General features: G+C 42.1%; 1 protein-coding gene across 3 annotated transcripts in view; it reads left to right on the top strand.

Annotated features, from left to right (window-relative positions):
• The window catches only part of RBFOX3 (RNA binding fox-1 homolog 3), a 473,759-nt gene that overhangs the window by 159,262 nt on the left and 296,589 nt on the right, over positions 1-17,908 (top strand). For all 3 annotated transcript variants that reach the window (XM_060764355.2, XM_067463845.1, XM_060764356.2), the window contains exon 2: positions 6,314-6,433. The gene's annotated coding sequence lies outside the window, so the exon portion shown is untranslated. The remainder of the gene's footprint in view (positions 1-6,313; positions 6,434-17,908) is intronic.

Raw genomic sequence — 17,908 nt, 5'->3', positions numbered from 1 at the left:
CATAGGATTTTCTTAGGCAAGGAATATTCCTAGGTGCTCTTGTTAATTCCTCAATTTGAAATACAGCCCATGGCACCTGGAATTTGTTGGCAGTCTCCCATTCAGATGCTAACCAGGGATGACTCTACATAGCTTCCAAGAACATACAGGGTCATTTATTGGTTTCCTGGAGCTTATTTCTAGGTCTTCTTCTTTCAAGATAGACATTCTTATATTTCTTATATTTGTTTTATAGTAACTGGTTTTGTGTTGTTCTCTGCGCTTGGGATCTAATGTGAATTCTTCCAGACCAGTGGTTCTCAACCTTCCTAATGCCACAACCCCATAATACAGGTCATCATGTTGTGGTGACCCCCAATCATAAAATTATTTTTGTTGCTACTTCATAACTATAATTTTGCTACTGCTATGAATCGTAATGTAAATATCTGATATGCAAGGTGTATTTTCATTCACTGGACCAAAATTGGCACAAATACCCAATACACCCAAACTTTGAGTGCTGGTGGGGTTTCGAGGGGATGAACCTCAGAGGTTGGGAGTTATAGTTCACCCACATCAACAGAGCAATGTGCACCAAACTGATGGATCTGGACCAAGCTTGGCACAAATACCCAATATGACCAACTTTGAATACTGGTGGGTTTTTTTTTTGATGGGGCTGACCCAACATGAGGGTAACTGTATCTGGAGAACTCTGTGACCCCCACCAATGATGGATCTGAACCAAACTGGGCACACAGACCCAATGTAGTCAACTGTGAATACAGGTGAGGCTTGGGGGTAATTAACATGAAGGGATGTGAGCCTCCTTCCATTCTCATATGCTCTCCCTTGCCCGCACATGCCCACCATGTTGCCATGTGCTGATCATGCTTGCTCTTCTCTTCCCACTTGGAGTCTCAGAAATAGTCCTCCCTTTGACTGAGAGGCCGGCCAGTCACAGCAGGAGGAGGGCTTTTGGTGAGAGGATTCGCCGTCTGCTTCCAAAAAAGGAAGAGAAGGACAGGCAGAGAGATCTTCTGCCTTCTCTGCCAAAGGGATTCATAAGACCATCAGAAATAAGTGCTTTCTGCTAGTCTTCGGCGACCCCTCTGAAACCCACTTTGCACCCCCCCCCCGGGGTCCTGACCCCCAGGTTGAGAAATTCTGTTCCAGACACTCTGGAAGAAACCAAAGGTCAAACTCGTTGATTCGCCTATGCTCTATGGCCTAACTGGGGGAAAAGAAGATAAAATACCCAGAGTGTTCTGTCACTGGAATGAATCTCAGGCTCTGGATACATAGTACATGCTCTGGATACATGCTGAAGGTTCCCAAAAATTCAGGGGGACAAAGGGGGAAATATGTATAGACTGGCTAAGGTTGCTGGTTTGATGCATCCTATTCAGTGCTTTGCTTGATAACATCCTGGATCTAGCATTGGGCAGGCAAAGACCCCCATAGGGAATAAACAGTTAAACCATCTTGAAGCCAGATGTGGAATATAGCCTCTGCCAGCTGAGATCAATGAGGGATGAGATGGCAGCCCTTGGTGAGAGTATGTCTCAAGGGAAGGTTTATTTAGTTTGTTTTTTGTCATCTCTGCAGTCCTGTCTGGGGACAAAGAGCATCGATCCCCTGCAGAAATTGGGAGGAGGGAAGACATCACAGGAGCATGGACTCTTAGCAAGAGATTAACTTAGGGCCACATAAACAGAACCATCTGGCAAGTTTTTATACTTATTTTTCATTAATATATTCAGTGCTTTGCAAAGACAAGTTGGAGGGAAAACTGGGTGTACTCACAGCATGCTTTGCCTCCAAGTTATAAATTCTTAACATACTTCAAGCTTGCCATTGATCTAGTTAAAATATGAAAAACGTTGACGTTTCAGCCATGTTCTTTTGGTTCTTCGCAAGGTGCAGGAGGGAAAAAGAAAATGATTTATCCCTCTCACATCTATGTATTCAAACATAATAATTGTTTTTGGAGTTAGGTTCTTGTTTTATTGAGAAATATTTAGCAAATTAGCATAGGTGTGCAAACATATTCATGCTTTTTTGGAGGACTGCTGGGACTTGTCTTTTTTCACACAGCCTGTAGAAAGTGTGGTGTCTTTTTCTTCCCTCATAATGTGTGTGTAGTGGGGAGGGGGGCATGGGCTGGAGGTTTCAGCATGGGCAATTAGGTTTGTACTCTGAGCCTGATGGACAAGGATAAAGGGTTTGTCTGGGCCACTCCTTCCAAGTTCAGAATAAACAGGTTCCACTTCTGTGATCTCAGCTGGTGGGCAAGTCCTTGGATCAACAGCACAAAAATTGCTGGAGTGGTAAATAACATTGAGGACAGGGCAAGATATACACAGAGCAATTTGGATCGCTTGGTCAGCTGGGCCCAGTTCCAACAACATCCATTTTAATGCAGCCAAATGCAAGGTCATATCTCTAGGAACACCGAATAGCAGCCAGAGCTATAGAATGGGAAGCTGCTGTGTCCTGGAAAGCAGGGCTGACTGGATTCTGATGGTAGGTAACTTTCCTGGTCTTGGTGCCTAGGAAAACAGTGCTGCAGTGAGGGGTTGATCTGGTTCATTTGGAGCAAATGCTGCAGATTGGCGGGGGAGAGGGAGATGTTGGTCTGATATCTGCAGGAGTGATCCTGCTTTTAGGCAGAGAGTGGTAGCTGCTGCAGGTAGCAGATTCTAGTGTTAGGTGGTAGCAACAAACTGTTAATTATTCAGATTTTTGTTGTGATTGTATTTTTAGCACCAAGAATGTGGGAGAATACTGTGGGAGTTTCTGACTTGCGTGCCAAAGCAACTTGACTGGTTGGGTGGTGTGGCACTACGACTTGGGTGGGTGGTGAGTACCATTTGCTGCTTTGCTTTCAGCAGTAATTTATCTCAAGGCAGTCCTGGATATCTGGATGGTTTTTGCTGTTGCTTTAAAGCAGCGTTCTTAAAAAAAATCCTTCTTGGCGTAGTAACTATAAGAGTAATTTGAGATCTGAGGGAAAGGGAAAATCTTTAATGAGAGCCCCAAGAGCTTCTGAAAAAACAACATGTATTTATCACTTGATAATCTTATATGTGCAAAAAAGCTATTGGATATCGTAGGCTCAATCCAGGAGTTTAAATAAGGCCATTTCAAATACAATTTTAACATGGGCATGAATTAGAACACCTCAGCACATTGATATCATTTTTCTGCTACTATTAAGTTGGTTTTTCAGAGGTTCAGCAACTGCTGAGCAGGGAATACTACCTTGCATTGTTTCTGACCTGTAACCTATGTGTTGATTGTAACATGCAGTGATTACATCCTTGTTGTTCAACTGTATGCGTTATGAGAAGTTTTAGCCAATCTCACTTTCCCAGCCTGTATACATGCAATGGAGTCTCAGGTTCAAGGTGCTAGTGTCATGTCTTGTGATCTAAATGTAAGCTTAATTCAAATCCATTCAAAGAAGAGCGTTCCAAGCAGGCATGTAGCTGGGGGGGGGGGGGGGGTTGAGGGGCTTCAGCCCCCCCCCCCCCCGAAATTCTCATGGTGGTTCGCGAAAAGGCCTTACTGGTGCATTATTTAAACTGTTATGTTTATTCATATCATGATCTGATCACCATACTCAATATATCCCATATGCATGGAGGTATTGGGGTAACGATACAAAAGGTTTGCTAGGGTAGACCCTCTTTCACTCAGACTCAGCCCCCCCCTGAAACAAACTCAGCCCCCCCCCCCGAATTGAAATCATGGCTACGGGCCTGGTTCCAAGTAAAAACAAAATTATATCAGTTTTATAGCCCTGAGGAAGAGACACAGTTGAGGTTAAAATCAGAAATATATTTTAGTGGGCACTATGCAAAACTAGCATATTTCTAACTATGTTTTCTTTCTGAAAACTATAACTTGACAAATAACTACAAGAAAAAGACAACTTGACAGATAAAGCTGTCTACATGTCCGGATCAAATATAAACAGAAGTCTGTTGCTTCCCACAAACAGATCTATTTGAAATTCTAGCTCATCTAATTGTTTGAAATAGTTTTCCGAGAATGACCCAGATTTTGAAGTATCAAATTTGTTAAGTCTCAGGGTCTGTCTCGATGTATTTAACACAATGGAAGCTTCAAGTATACATTAGGCAGGCTGAAAGAATGATCTCATGATCTATATTTGGTGCCATCAACCCTCCATATACACAGATTCTGTATCCATGGATTCCAGCATCCAGAGATTGACCATAGCACCTCCGCCCCCAAAAAGGAAATTCCCAAAGCAAACCTTGATTTAGCAATTTTGTGTTCTATTATGTCATTGTGCATAATGGGGCTTGAGCATCCTTGGATTTTGGGTTCTGGAATCAAGGGTTTGCTGTACAATAAAAGGAATCAAGAAAAAAAGTGAGATATACAAACATGTCACATTTCCTGCATGTGTTGGTTATTTTTATTGCTCAAACATAGTTCAGAAATGTGAATATGCAAAATGACATTATAAGCAATTTTAAGTTAATGTTCAAATAAAATGTTTATTTATGCCTTCATATACTCTCTGACATTCAGTCCTCATCTCATGCCATATGTTGGTTAACACATGTTAATGGAAAAGTTCCATCAGGAGATGATTTGTTGATCTCTTGCTAAAGTTTTCAATCTGGCAATCTGTATCATGCTACAGTAAGCAATTCTGGAGCACGAGTCTTGAAGCCTCTGTCAATGTCTGGTGATCTCCCCTAATATCACAGATGGGTGAGGCCTGCAGAAGACCCAGCAGCATTGGCTAAGTTATTCATCTAAGCGAGGAGCACTAACTCAGGGCCCAAAATTTTTCAGGACCAAGAGAAATCATAGAAATGAATGCAGACATTTGTGGCCTGATTCAGAAGGACAGAGGGAGCAAAGAAGAGCCAAGAAAGTGAGGGTTTGAACATGGGATGGAAATTTAAAACAGAGAAAGGAAGGGCAGAGAAAATGACTAAGACTTGTTGAAGTGAGGACAGTGCATTGTTTTTAAAGTAACAACAATCAAATCTTGGTGTCTGATTCATTAGATATCAAGTGTATAGTATGTACTTTTGGAGACTGTGTAATGAAAAAAGATGGAGCCCCCGGTGGTGCAGTGGCTTAAAATGCCGAGTTGCTGAATGTACTGATTGAAAGGTCAGCAGTTTGAATCTGAGGGGCGGGGTGAGCTCCCGCTGTAAGCGCCAGCTTCTGTCAAGCTAGGAGTTTGAACACATGCAAATGTGAGTAGATCAATCGACACGGCTCTGGTGGGAAGGTAACAGCACTCCATGCAATCATGATGGCCACAGGACTTTGGAGGCATCCACAAACAATTCTGGCTCTTCGTTTTAGAAATGGAGATGGGCACCACCCCCCAGAGTCGGACACAACTAGACTTAATGTCAAGATCTTTATCTTTAATGGAAAAAAAATGGGGTCTTTGAAAGTCTGAATTATCCGTAACTGTAATAAGTTTGCTTTGCAACAATTGTGCTTGTCATATGTGTAAATGTGAGCAACATGTTGAGGCTGAATTGGGTGTTCATGCACAAACTTTCTATTTGTGGAATAATAGTGTTTTCCAGATCTGTTTCAATAAAAGTTGCTGCTGACAGAAAATGAGTAACCCAGTTCTTTATTGGGATGGCAGTCTAGACATTTTCCCAACATGGACATGCCAAATTAGCAGAGATGCTGAATAAAACATTTCTGTTACATTTTGGCTTTCAGACTGCATACTCTCCAACTGTTCTGATTTGGCAGATTCCCGATTAATCCTTTGTTGTTTCACTTTTTGAGCTTTTAAATAAATGTCCCAGTTTCTCTTTACCCCTCCTTCCACATTTTCCCCTGGTGTATAGTGGCCTTTTGCCTTTCCCTTCCTTCTCTGCCCCACCTTCATCCCACATTGCTGCTCCGCGTTTTCCAAAAAGGTTGCCCATCATTGTGGCTCTTCCCTTGGGAAGCAAAGGGGAGAGCCAGGTGGCAACTATAAGCCTCCCCTGCCACAATCAAAATCCTCCTGACAGATGGCCATGCCACCTCTGCTGAAAAACCTCCAAAGGAGGCTCCACCAGACTCTGGGGCAGCATATGCCCCTCCTGATATAGAAGGTAAAAGGGTATAGTTGTATAGGAGAGTGAATTTCATTCATGACAAATTTAGACCTAGTGAAATTTCCAGCTCCACACAAATATGCAAAATCAAGAGCCCTGTACTCTTTTGTGCCTGGTCACCTTAAGCGCCATTTAGAATTGTGCTTTTTTTTGCTGTCTGCATGCAAACTAGATCTAGAAATGTCTTTCCTTTTGTTCCCTTCCAGGCAGGGGATCTGCAGCCTGTCCAAGGATCCTGATGGCTTTCCAGTCCAGCATAGAGTACTTGTAGCTGTACTAGATCTTTAGGCATCTACTAGAAGCAGCACAGTTTCTTGATATCCCAGGTAAGAGCTCTCAGCGAGATTTGTGGAATTAGATACACTTGGAATGTAAAGTATTTTTTCTTTGGGGTAAAGTTCAGATGGACTTGAGCAAAGGACCTGACTTTCCCACATGATTATTTATTTATTTATTGTTTACTGTATTTTTACCCCGCTCTATCTCAACCCTGAAGTGGCTTCCACATTGGCAATAATTCAGTGCCGCATTAAGAGAAGAGCACTGACTAGTTTAAAAAAAAAAGAAAAAAGAAAAGAAATGATAATACCGGTCTACAATTTTGGGGCAGCCACTGAACTGACATAGAGTTAATTTTATCATTTTATCATTTAAAATATCATTTTATTTCGGACATGTGGCCCGCTCTTTGGGATTTATTCTGTATTGTATTATTTTGTATTGTTTTATTACATTCTTATGTTTTTATTTCTTTGTGATGTTTGTTTCATTGTTTTGGTTTTATTTTGTTGTCTTGTACTGTTGGGCTTGGCCTCATGTAAGCCGCCCCGAGTCCCCTTTGGGGAGATGGTGGTGGGGTATAAATAAAGATGATGATGATGATGATTATTATTATTAATAGAGCTTTGGTTTTTAATAGTACAGTCAGTATTCCCTCGCTGCTTCGCAGTTCATTTACTGTGCACTTGCTGTTTCGTGGGTTTCCCTGCGCCCTCATAGCCATCCTCCTCCTCACCATCCCTCCCTTCCTCCTTGCCTTCCTTCCTCTGCCATGGTGCCAGAGGGACCTTCCTTCTTCCACCATTGTGCCAGAGGAGGTTTCTTCCCATCAGCTCCTCAGCAGCGGGAGAAGTTCCCACCAGTGGAGTGGCCAGCCAATGGGAGGTGGACCTGGATCTCCCTCAACTGGATGAGCTGTGGAAGGCCACGTCAAGCAGTGTGGCTTCCCTCGGCTGCGAACTTGGCGGCAGCGGGGATGCAGCAGCACTGGTTGGAAGTGGCTGGAAGTAGGTTTGCTTTGGGCCTTTGGCCCAATTTTTGGCTGGGAGGGGGGCGCTTTTGTCTCTTGGGGCTTCTTCCTCGGCTGGCCTTGGGCACCCTCCCTCTCTTTGGTGCAGATCCATCATTGTTTGAGTCCACAGTGCTCTCTGGGTGTAGGTGAACTACAACTCTCTTTGAATACCCTTATTTCATGGATTTTCACTTATCGCGGGGAGTCCTGGAATGAAGTCCCCGTGATGAGTGAGGGAATACTGTATTCCACATTGTATTAAAGTGATACAACTGAGGTTGGTTGTGACTCATGCACACTAAGGCCATACTGTTTTCTGTCCTTTTTCCTTTTGCAAGGTATTTGTGTGTGTGTGCGTGGCTTCTTCCCCTCTCCACTTTTCCTCAGACATTGTCTCCATGATTATTTTGGTTTCTGGCTGGTAAACTCATTGTCATGTTATTAGTCCATTTCTTCTGCCAACCTCATTCTTGAAATCATTCAGCATTAAATGCTGCAGAGAGAATTCGAGTAGAGAGAGTCACGGAGTGAGCAAATACCTACTACAAGCCTTTACCTCTCCTCCTTCAGTAACAACAACAACAGTATGATCTGTTGGATGCTAAAGTGTGCCAGACTTTGAGGCAGGGAAATTTAATTTACTTGTAACTGAAGTGGGGAGAAGAACTGGAATGGGAAACTGGAGTGGCTAAACTAGAGGCAAAATAAAATGGTAGATTTCTTTGTAATATGGTGCTTTACAGCACAGAGTTACATTTACCTTCAGTATGTGTGGTTATTTTACAGGGAAGAGTTTGGTACTTCAATGTCATCTCCAGTTCTTTCTTGAACAGTAGGTCTTTGTCAGGTCTTTTAGAATAACCAACATTCGTAATGTGTTGCTTATCCAATATTGAGAATAAAAGTAGAACTGTTTCAAAATTGCCTTTCTATCCTTTCTTAAAATAGAGTTTTTACCATTGCAGTACTATTGTGACCATTTGCACTTTGCTGCAATGACCAGCTTGGACTATGAAAATTAGCTTTGGTATTTGGATGGAAGAAATGTTCTATTCCTGTTTTTTGTATCAATATCTAATGGGAAGGATGCTGATACTACTCAAGACATATGTCTCTCAATTTTTGCTTTGCATTTTCATTGGAAGGAGAGGTACTGGATGTATAGGAACAATGTCCATTTTATGTTGAATTTTGTGTGGTTCCATGCTGTCTACATAGCAAATCCAAAATCTTGTAAAAAATGTGGAGAAGTAAATTGCTAGACCTCTCTTCATAAGAGTTCTGCACAAAACTTCCAGAGTCTAATTTCTTCAGCCGAATAATATGCTTGAATGAGTATACCTTTTAGTGTATACTCATTTTACAAGCATTTTTTCTGCCGTATCCATCCCACAACAAGCATTAATTTATCAAGACATTGTCCCAATTTCTCATGTACATAGATAAGTCTAAGGTTCAAACTAGATGTGATATGTAGCATTGCATAGCAGACCTCTGGAGGAAAAAGCCTAATCACAACTAGCTGGTGGAGAAGGTATCAGAGGTTGGAAAACAGCAAAAATAGAAACAAAGATAAAGTGTTTATTATCTTTGACTTTTTACCATATTATGAATTTTGTAATATGGTTGTGAATAGCAGCTTTTGAGCAATGGCAGGTAGTCTTTATGTTTGTTGCATAAAACTATGCCTTTGACATAGTTCTAACTGATTTTTTTTTATCCTACCTCATCATTCCACAAATGCCAATTATAGTGGGGGAAATGCTTTGTTCTAGAGGCAGTGCTGATAACAATGTCTAGTAGTGAGTTGTCTCGCATTTTGGGCTATAGCATAGGAAGGGCTGGAATCTACAGCTTGGGCAGAGGGCATTTTTGAGAATGATGCTTAGGCTTCTTCTACACTGCCCTATATCCCAGGATCTGATCCCAGATTGTCTACTTTAAACTGGATTATATGAGTGTCCACTGCCAGATAATCTGGGATAGTCAGGTAATCTGGAATCAGATCCTAGGATATGGGGGCAGTGTGGAAGGGGCCTAAAAGGTTTATCTTGCTGTGCTCAGATAAAATAGCTAATGTGCTGCAAGAGTACATTTAAAGTAAAAGTGGGCAAAACAAATTGCTGAATTGCTGCTTCTAGCTTTCCTCAATATTGGCTTGCCTTATGGGATTTGCAGTCCAAATATATCTGCATGGTTACCAGCCATAATACAAGGGCTCCTCTGAAGCTGCTTCCCCATTCTAGATTTTCTCTTTTTGCCCAATTCTGTCTGCCCCAATTCTGTATTAGGATTGTCCAGCTCTCAGTTCTGTCACAGATGGCATTCCATATCTGTTCTGTTCATTATACTCCTTCCTCAGAGAAGGATGCCAAGTTGCTTTTAAATGTGTGCAAATTTTTGTTATTTATAACCATGAAGTTGGTTCCCACTAACAAATGAGAGACCTTCTGGACAGCCCTGTTAAGATCTTGCGTACACAAAGCTGTGGCTTCCATGCTTGGGTCTATCCACCTGTAATGCAGTCTTCTTGTTTCACTTTGTCTAGTATTATCATCTTTTCTTTAAACCCCATGTTTACTGGGTGGCACATGTGCCCAGTTATAGGAATGTATAAGATGGCTTTATGACAGGTTGTTCTGTCTGTCTGTCTGTGTTTTTCTTTCCCCCAGAAATGGCTCTCTGAGGTAGAGAACTTTCATGGCACCTGCTATTAGATACTTTTAAGCCTGAGTTCTTCAGCATTTGAAGTGTACTTTATACTAGACTGCTGAGCAGTGGGCCTTCTTCTTTAGGTAAATACTGGTATATCACCTATAAGAAGTCTGAAATTTTGTAAAACAGAGCTATGGACGCAGTTCAAATTCTTTTACCTTTGACATTGTCTACATCAGTGTCCACGTATTTGGAAGCCCAAACATCTGGAGAGCCACAGGTTTGTCAACATTAGTCAACATGGTATACCATAAAAGTAGGGTAAGTGGGTGTTTAAATCACCAAAGGAAAAAGACAGTTAATGAATTTTAATTTGAATCAAATTTTGTTTTAGGTTTTAGCAGGTCTAAGGGCCAGTTACACATACATACACCACCGTCTACCACAAACTGCACATGCTCCTGCTGTTTTCCTAACCAGCTTCTGAGAAAAACTGGAAAGTGAGAGTTGGCAGGACATTGTTTTAAAGGTGTTTTAGCAGTTTTCATCTAAATGTTATCTGGCCAGGTTTGGATGAAATGCCCCTCCTGAGAGGAGGCTGGAAAGCTTCCATATCAATTGGGTGGTGAATAATATCTGGATTTTAGGTTGAAATGAAGGTGCTGAATCCTAACACACATACAACCAATACATTTGTTACAATGAGCAGCATTTTAAAAGACCAGCTTAAGCCTGGAAGGAATTCATCACCCCACTAACATGGAGATCATTAGTCATCTGCCTTGACCCATATAATCCCTAGTCCAATCTAAACCAAGTTTCTGAGTTGGAGATACATGATTTCTTGTTCAAGCATATGCATTAATCTTGCTCTAATAATACAAAAACCTTCCGGCTTTCTGCTACTTTACGTATTCATGCAATCTAGTGACCCAATCCAAAATCCTTGGTCACTCAGCTCACAGTATACTGCATTCCACAAAGAATTTACTTTGAGTGTTGCTGAGTATATTCAAGGATACTAAGCAAGATCACTTAACTTGAACACCACAATGATAGGTGTCATAGCTTTTCCTCCATCCTAAGCCCTTGGCCAAAGAAGAAGGGGGCTAGACCCACAGGAGCTCTCTGCTCCTACCCACAGACTTCCTAGCACCTTCTACTCCACCTTTCTCAGTTAAAGGCAAAGATATGGATCCCACAAAATAGAGCCACTTTTCCTTTCTCTTCCCTATAGAAGAAAAGAACCTGTATGTGCCGAGTTTCCAAAATCACTCTGAGGTTTAACAGAGATCTTAAGAAAACATTATTCCTATGTCATGAGGATTAAATCAGACTTCTGGGTATCATATCTTGGAGCATCATTCTCCAGGCATAGCATAGAAAGCTCCAGAGTTATTGAAACAGATTACATTCCAAAAACATTTTGGAACCAACAACCAGCAAGGGAAACATGACACAATCCCCAATGCCTTCTAACTAAAGCTGTTCCTCTCACTTACAGAAAAGTAGACTGTCTAGTGCCCGGTTTTGCCATGGCTAAAGAAGAGGGAGTCTGACCCTTCTGATATCAGCCTGTTCCACACCAATGTCAACAGACAGCATCCCAGCAAAAGAGCTTAAAAGGAGAAAACAACAGCTTCTCCATCTCGTTCAACAAAGGCAGTAAATCTTTTATACCCCTGACCTTGAGAGGTTCCTGATGTTTTAGCACCTCTTTACCTACACAAAGCTTGATTGGCTAATGATACCTCCCTTGTTCTTATATAACCCTCTGCCTTCCAAGGTGATAAACTAACTCCTGTAAGCTGGGTGTATCTTACTTCATAGCCACTAGACAATGTATGAGAACATTATCACAATAGGCAAGGTCCTATTTTTAACAAGTTCATTTACGCACATCTGGACTTAAAACTGAATAAACAATAAGATATAGACAAATTTCTGTAAGTAAAAGGTAGGATTTAAAGGGTAAAAACAGTGTTTTGCTGTGAGATGGAGTGTAAATGTTTATGTAGCCTTTAAACCAAAATCCTAAATATATATAAATCAAAAACTGAATAGACTCTAGAGCTTATGCAAGTGAAGTACATAAAATCAGAGCACAAGAACTTACTCATGTGGACTTCGAAGATGACCTCTTTGATAAACAGAGATACATCTTCTGAATTCTTACTAGTCCTTGAACTTTGTAGGAAGCCCACATAGATAAATGCAGTACTCGAGTTACAATATTTTTTATAACATTCAATTTCAGAAGTTAGATATGTTCCCCCATTATTCTTTTCCAACATGTAAAAACATATAGTCAATCACAGATGTTCACAATATGGTAAGTATAAATGTCAAGATGTTCATATTAAATTCAGGTATCATCCTCAAAAACATGCTAAAAGTATGGGTTGCTGTGAGTTTTTCAGGCTGTATGGCCATGTTCCAGCAGCATTCTCTCCTAACATTTCGCTTGCATCTATGGCTGATATCTTCAGAGGTTCTGAACCTCTGAAGATGCCAGCCACAGATGCAGGCAAAATGTTAGGAGAGAATGCTCCTGGGATATGGCCATACAGCCCGAAAAACTCACAACAGTCCAGTGATTCCAGCCAGGAAAGACTTCGACAATAGATGTTTAAAATAATAATTTTAGAATTTTGCTTTTGTACTTTTCAGGGATCTCATTTTCCTTCACTATCTCCTTAATTAAAAGAATCTTTAACACACTGTATAAGAGAGGAAATTGTTCCCTGTGGACAAGCACATTAGAGAGCTATGTGGCTGCATAGCTTATCCCATGTGCCCACATGCATGGTTGTCTGGAAGCCACTTCTCAGTAGTCATGGGCCTGGTTACCATTTTATCCATTTAATTTGTGTTTTTGTGCCATTTTGTTCATTCAGAAGGCACAAAATGCTACACCTCCCTCCGGTACAGAAATATCAGTGAAATGAAAGAAAAGTGGGAATGGTAACCATTCAGGCAGCTGATTTTCGGCTTGGTTGTAGGTCCTGGCAGGTGCATCCGTTTTGGGGCCTGCTTGTCACCCACTCTCTCTTTCCAAGTAGAGTGCATGTGTGGCGAGCAGGCCCAAAGCACGAGGGCTTGCAGCCAAGCATTGAGTGCTAGCCCTAAAACTGAGGGGAAGGGGAACATGGGAAGCTGATCCATTGCCACCAATGGGCCAAAAAATTCGTGGGGGTTTTTTTGGACCTTGGATAGAAAAACTCATTTGGAAAGGTGCGCATTTTCAGGAGAGACACTCGAAAATGAAAACAGGGCCTTACAAATGAAACAAACAGAAATATATTGTGATTCTATACAAATGCACAAGACTATTTCTCAACCTTCTGCCCCACTATCGATCTTAGGCAAACGGGAGTGAGTGGTTTTGATCCATTGCAGTTGTAGTCATGAGGGGGTGGACAATAGGTTAAGACCCTTTTCTCTGTGGTTACACCAAATGCACCCTTTGGGAAGGTTTCCATTCAATTCCAGTTGTGGGGTAAGATGTATTGCTGCAGTATGGTTAAGACATACTTCCCTACTTACTCTTTCAACCCAGTGAGTAACTTGTTCACGCAGAGGGAGCTGACATGCAGGGGATGGGAGGGGAGGGGGGGCGTGCTAAGTCTATGAGAATCAAACATTAAATTGATTTAATTAAGTCTATATAAAATATAGAATGAACCATACTCTTTAAATTATTTTGTGTTATAGAATTACTCTTCATGATTTGCTTTTTTTCCAACCCCCCCCCCCCATTTTTTTCTGGCTGTGACACTGGCTAAATGCATCTGTCCAGAGATGACAACAATCCTTTCACCACAAGCAATCCTTCTTACTACTGCCCTCCATGGAGGCCCCTGCAGTACGCAAGTCCTTCGTCAGCTCTTGTACTTTTTCTATCAATGAGCATTTTGAATGTCTTCTCTGTTTTATAGAGATCTAAAGTCACTGTAGTGCAGGTCCCCATAAGAGACAAAAGAGCACTGTATAAATTATGTTCCAGTAATCAATCAGTCAGCTAGACACAGTAAATTAGGAACATGGTGGGCAGTAATGACATGAGAAAATAAAAAAGTTTCATGGAAGGATAAAGAAAACAGTAGAGGTGCATATTTTTTTTAATTGTGTATTTTTCATCAGACACCTTTTTGAAACAATGAGGGTGGGGGAGGGTGCTGTGCCAAAACCAGAGTCCTCAGCAAGATGCACTCTGGTTCTTGAAGCTGCAACAAACAATGCTCTGCTTTCCTCAATCTTTTTCTTGACAGCCATGAAGGCTACAAATACACTTCAATTTTTTTTAAAAAAAATGGAAACTGTGATTTCTGTACTCTGAAGCATGGGTGTGCAGAATACAAAGAGCGCTAAGAGATGCACGCTGGACTGTGCAGTGCAGCTTGCCTCTCTGCTACATTGCTGCTTTTCACCCCTGGGGCAACAGCAAGAGGTTTGTGATTGTGTTTGTCTTTATGGAGAGGGACCAAACCTGTAGCCTGTGGCTGCACCACACTAGTTAAAAAGGCTCAGGCTGCTGGATATGGCTCTCTCCACCTTCTGCCAGGCTGCAGCGGCTGCTGCTTTCTGTTCTTTTCTTTTGTTGTTACCAAGTGCATGCTCTGAAACTGTAAAATAAGAAAAAGTCTCTCCCCACCCCCACCCCTTTTCCTGAGAACCTTCATTTCTCCGCTGGGGGCAGAGGTTGTCCTGAGAGAAGGATTAAAGAGAAGCCTCGTCTTTCTGAAGAGGCAGCACAGCCGTATTTCCCCAGCTGCATTAATCAGTCTCAAGGAAGCCAAACTCACTGTATCACCTTGAAGCTTCTTCGGAGTCCTTTGAAAAACTTTGGGTGGATTATGCTGCTCTTTGCAGCCTGGAGGTGGGGGTGGAGAGGGTGGTTTTGAAGGCAGCAAGCATGCTGGTTCCAGGCAGGGACAGTGTGGGCAGGTATTATGCAAGCTTCCCACAGATTTGCTTGTGTGCCTTAATATTCCTGGGTTTTTCCATGTTTGCTTCTTTACCAGTTCTCTCACCTGTTTTGCTCTGTCACTTGTTGTTCTGGAGGATTCTTGTAATGACAAGATTTATCATCACCTCTCATTCTTCATCTGCATTTCCCCCTTTAGTTGCATATTTGAAATGTGCTTCATCTTCTTGTAGCCATCCAGGCTGAATTTACATAACCCCTTTTTTCAGAGTGAGTGTGTTTGCTTTCTTTTGCTTAAGTTTTGCTTAGTAAAAAATAACTTTCCTCAGTCATTTCATATGGATGGGACTGGGGCTCTAGAGCAGGCATGGGCAGATCTCAGCCCTCCAGGTGTTTTGGACTTCAACTCCCATAATTCCTAACAGTCTACCGGCTGTTAGGAATTGTGAGAGTTGAAGTCCAAAACACCTGGAGGGCCCAAGTTCACCCTTGCCTACTCTAGATACAGCCCATCATATGTACTGGGATTGTGGGCAAGTGCATGTCCCCTTAACCCAGTACTACTGGAAATGTCATAAAGCAGGTGACAAAGGTCATTCGCAATATGTTGCCTTCTGGATGAGGTGGATTATAGATCTCATCATTGTCATACAACACATGCATATGGCATTCTAGTGAAATGACAGGAGTTGCAATCAAAACATCTGAAGGGAAGCAAGGCAGCAGTATTAGTATTACCTGTGTATGCAGATGTGACAGTTACTTTTGCTGCTGTGGTTTTGGTGTGTGAGTATATGCATTTAAGGTATGGTGAGCCTCACAGTATTTGGGGAATAGAATTCTGGGATTAACCCAAATTCCATTTCTCCGTCTTGATTGAAGAGCAGAGTAGTTTTCAAGAATGCCAAGAAAAAACACCCCAGACCTTTATGGGATTCCTAACAGCAGATCTGTGGCCTGGCATTTGGGAAGTGCTTTTTCACAGGCATGTGATTGCTGAACGATTGGGGGACTATCAGTAGGCTCTGTCAGTATATTGTGTCTGAATTGTACTCAACTGGATTTGTTTGTGATCTAAACTAGGCAAGTTAAGCTCACGTCATCCTCAGCTGAGTCCCATTGTGCAAAGGGGAACAGATGGGGCTGTTTTTTTTCTTGGAAATGCCAGGGATAGGGTGAAATATCTGATTCTTTCTGGTTCGGTTTTATAACATTTTTATGTCGCCTCTGTGGTGAATAAAAATGTGCTTTTTGTGGTTTAAAAAATAATTTCAGGTGTCAGCCTGATTTTATCACTTTATAGCTGCATCTATCTCCCCACCCGTGTGCAATGCTAATTAGCGGATATCCTTCATACTCACTCTAACAGTAGTCCATGCCCTTGGAGTAACAACAGCACAGGGTCTTCTGTGTCAGATTTGGTGGTCTGCAGGCCAAGGGATGGGACATCAGGTGGCAGAACAGGTGGAGAAGCAGCTAATTAGGCAGCTGGAATTGCGTCTTTGTCCTCTCCTGAGCCAAGGGGTTGTGCAGGTGACAGAGCTAGGCAGGAGCCAAATAGGACTCTATTGGCTACCCTGTTCCCTATGGGATGGCAAAATGTAGTGATACTTTCTGGCCACCTGCAAAAATGGCATTAGAGAAGCATAGTGGTCTGATCCCTTCTCTCCCTTTTGTAAAACGTAGCAGTGAAGCAGCTGGCTGTGGTTTAAGAGCCTTACCTAGGAAAGGAGTGCCATGGTGCATGGAAGAGGGGAAAGGCAAGTTTGCTTGTCTTGGGAACCTCCAAGATAGGTGTAGTCAGACAGATACAGTGCTGCTTAGCTAGTATAGCTTTGGCCACCGTTGTCTCCCACCCCATGCTGTATGTTTATCTACCAGGAATGTCACAAGTCATTCTTGTGGGTTTATGTGTTTGTGTTCAGAAACAAATTAGTCATGCTATTCTGTATGCCATCACACACCCATTCCAGCTTGACTCAGCCCCTTGGGAAGTACCATACAATTATAAAACAAGGTGGCTTTAGGTAGGTTGCTGTGCGCTCACTGCCATGATAATTGCTCATCCGTTATTATTTGTTGATGATGCATATGTTGTTGGCCTGCCTTTCTTGCCAACCAGACACTCTCTCTTTTGTTTGTTCTCATATACTTCTGCAATATGTCCAGAGCCCACATATAAATGATGAATAAACAAGAGAGGGGAAGGACGAGAAGCAAGGAACAAGTATTCTGTCTTAACAGATTTCCCCTCCTAGTCAAGCATCAGGGTTTTCCCCAAGCATAAGCTTTCTCTGCATAGTCTTCATACCCCATATTGCAAAGGTTTCTGCCATTAAGATGGATTGCATTATTAGAATAATCTTGGCTGCATTGGCTCCAAGGATTTGGGTTGATATGTTATCCAGGAGTGGCACTTTGTCTCCAGGTTGTCTCTGGGAAGCTGTACAAGTCATTCCCTGCTGGATGGCAAAGTCTTGGGTATTTTTTGGCATGCATGTGGAAAACAGAGTTTGAGAGACCTGTGATGGCAGGGTGAACACATTGTAATTTGGTACCTGCAAACACACTCCTTGTCATCCCTGAATCCTCCTGAGGAAGGAAGGACTTTTTTAGAGAAGGACTTGAAGAACACCAGCAGAGAAACATCTAAGAGGGGAGCCCTCAAGGTACTTTTGTTCCAGTGAGTAGGAGTCTTTAGATCCGCTTAGACATAAAAGGCGGCACAATTCCATTCCCAAAGTCTCAGTTGGAGGAGGGAGGGGGGAATGCACTTGCAGAGGGAGGGAGGTCATAAATAAAGTGGTGGCTAGAAACCAGGAGGGGCATTTTTTCCTCCCCTTATTCCCACCCCAGGAAATAAATTGGGTCAGACTTGAAAGTGAGTTTCCTCGCTGTGGATTTAATTTTAGCTCTTGCAGACTAGTT

Source organism: Anolis sagrei, chromosome 2, assembly GCF_037176765.1.
Source record: "Anolis sagrei isolate rAnoSag1 chromosome 2, rAnoSag1.mat, whole genome shotgun sequence".
NCBI classification, from domain to species: Eukaryota; Metazoa; Chordata; class Lepidosauria; order Squamata; family Dactyloidae; genus Anolis; species Anolis sagrei.
Note: the sequence above shows the minus strand (reverse complement) of the source record. Positions and strands in the feature narration are given on the sequence as shown.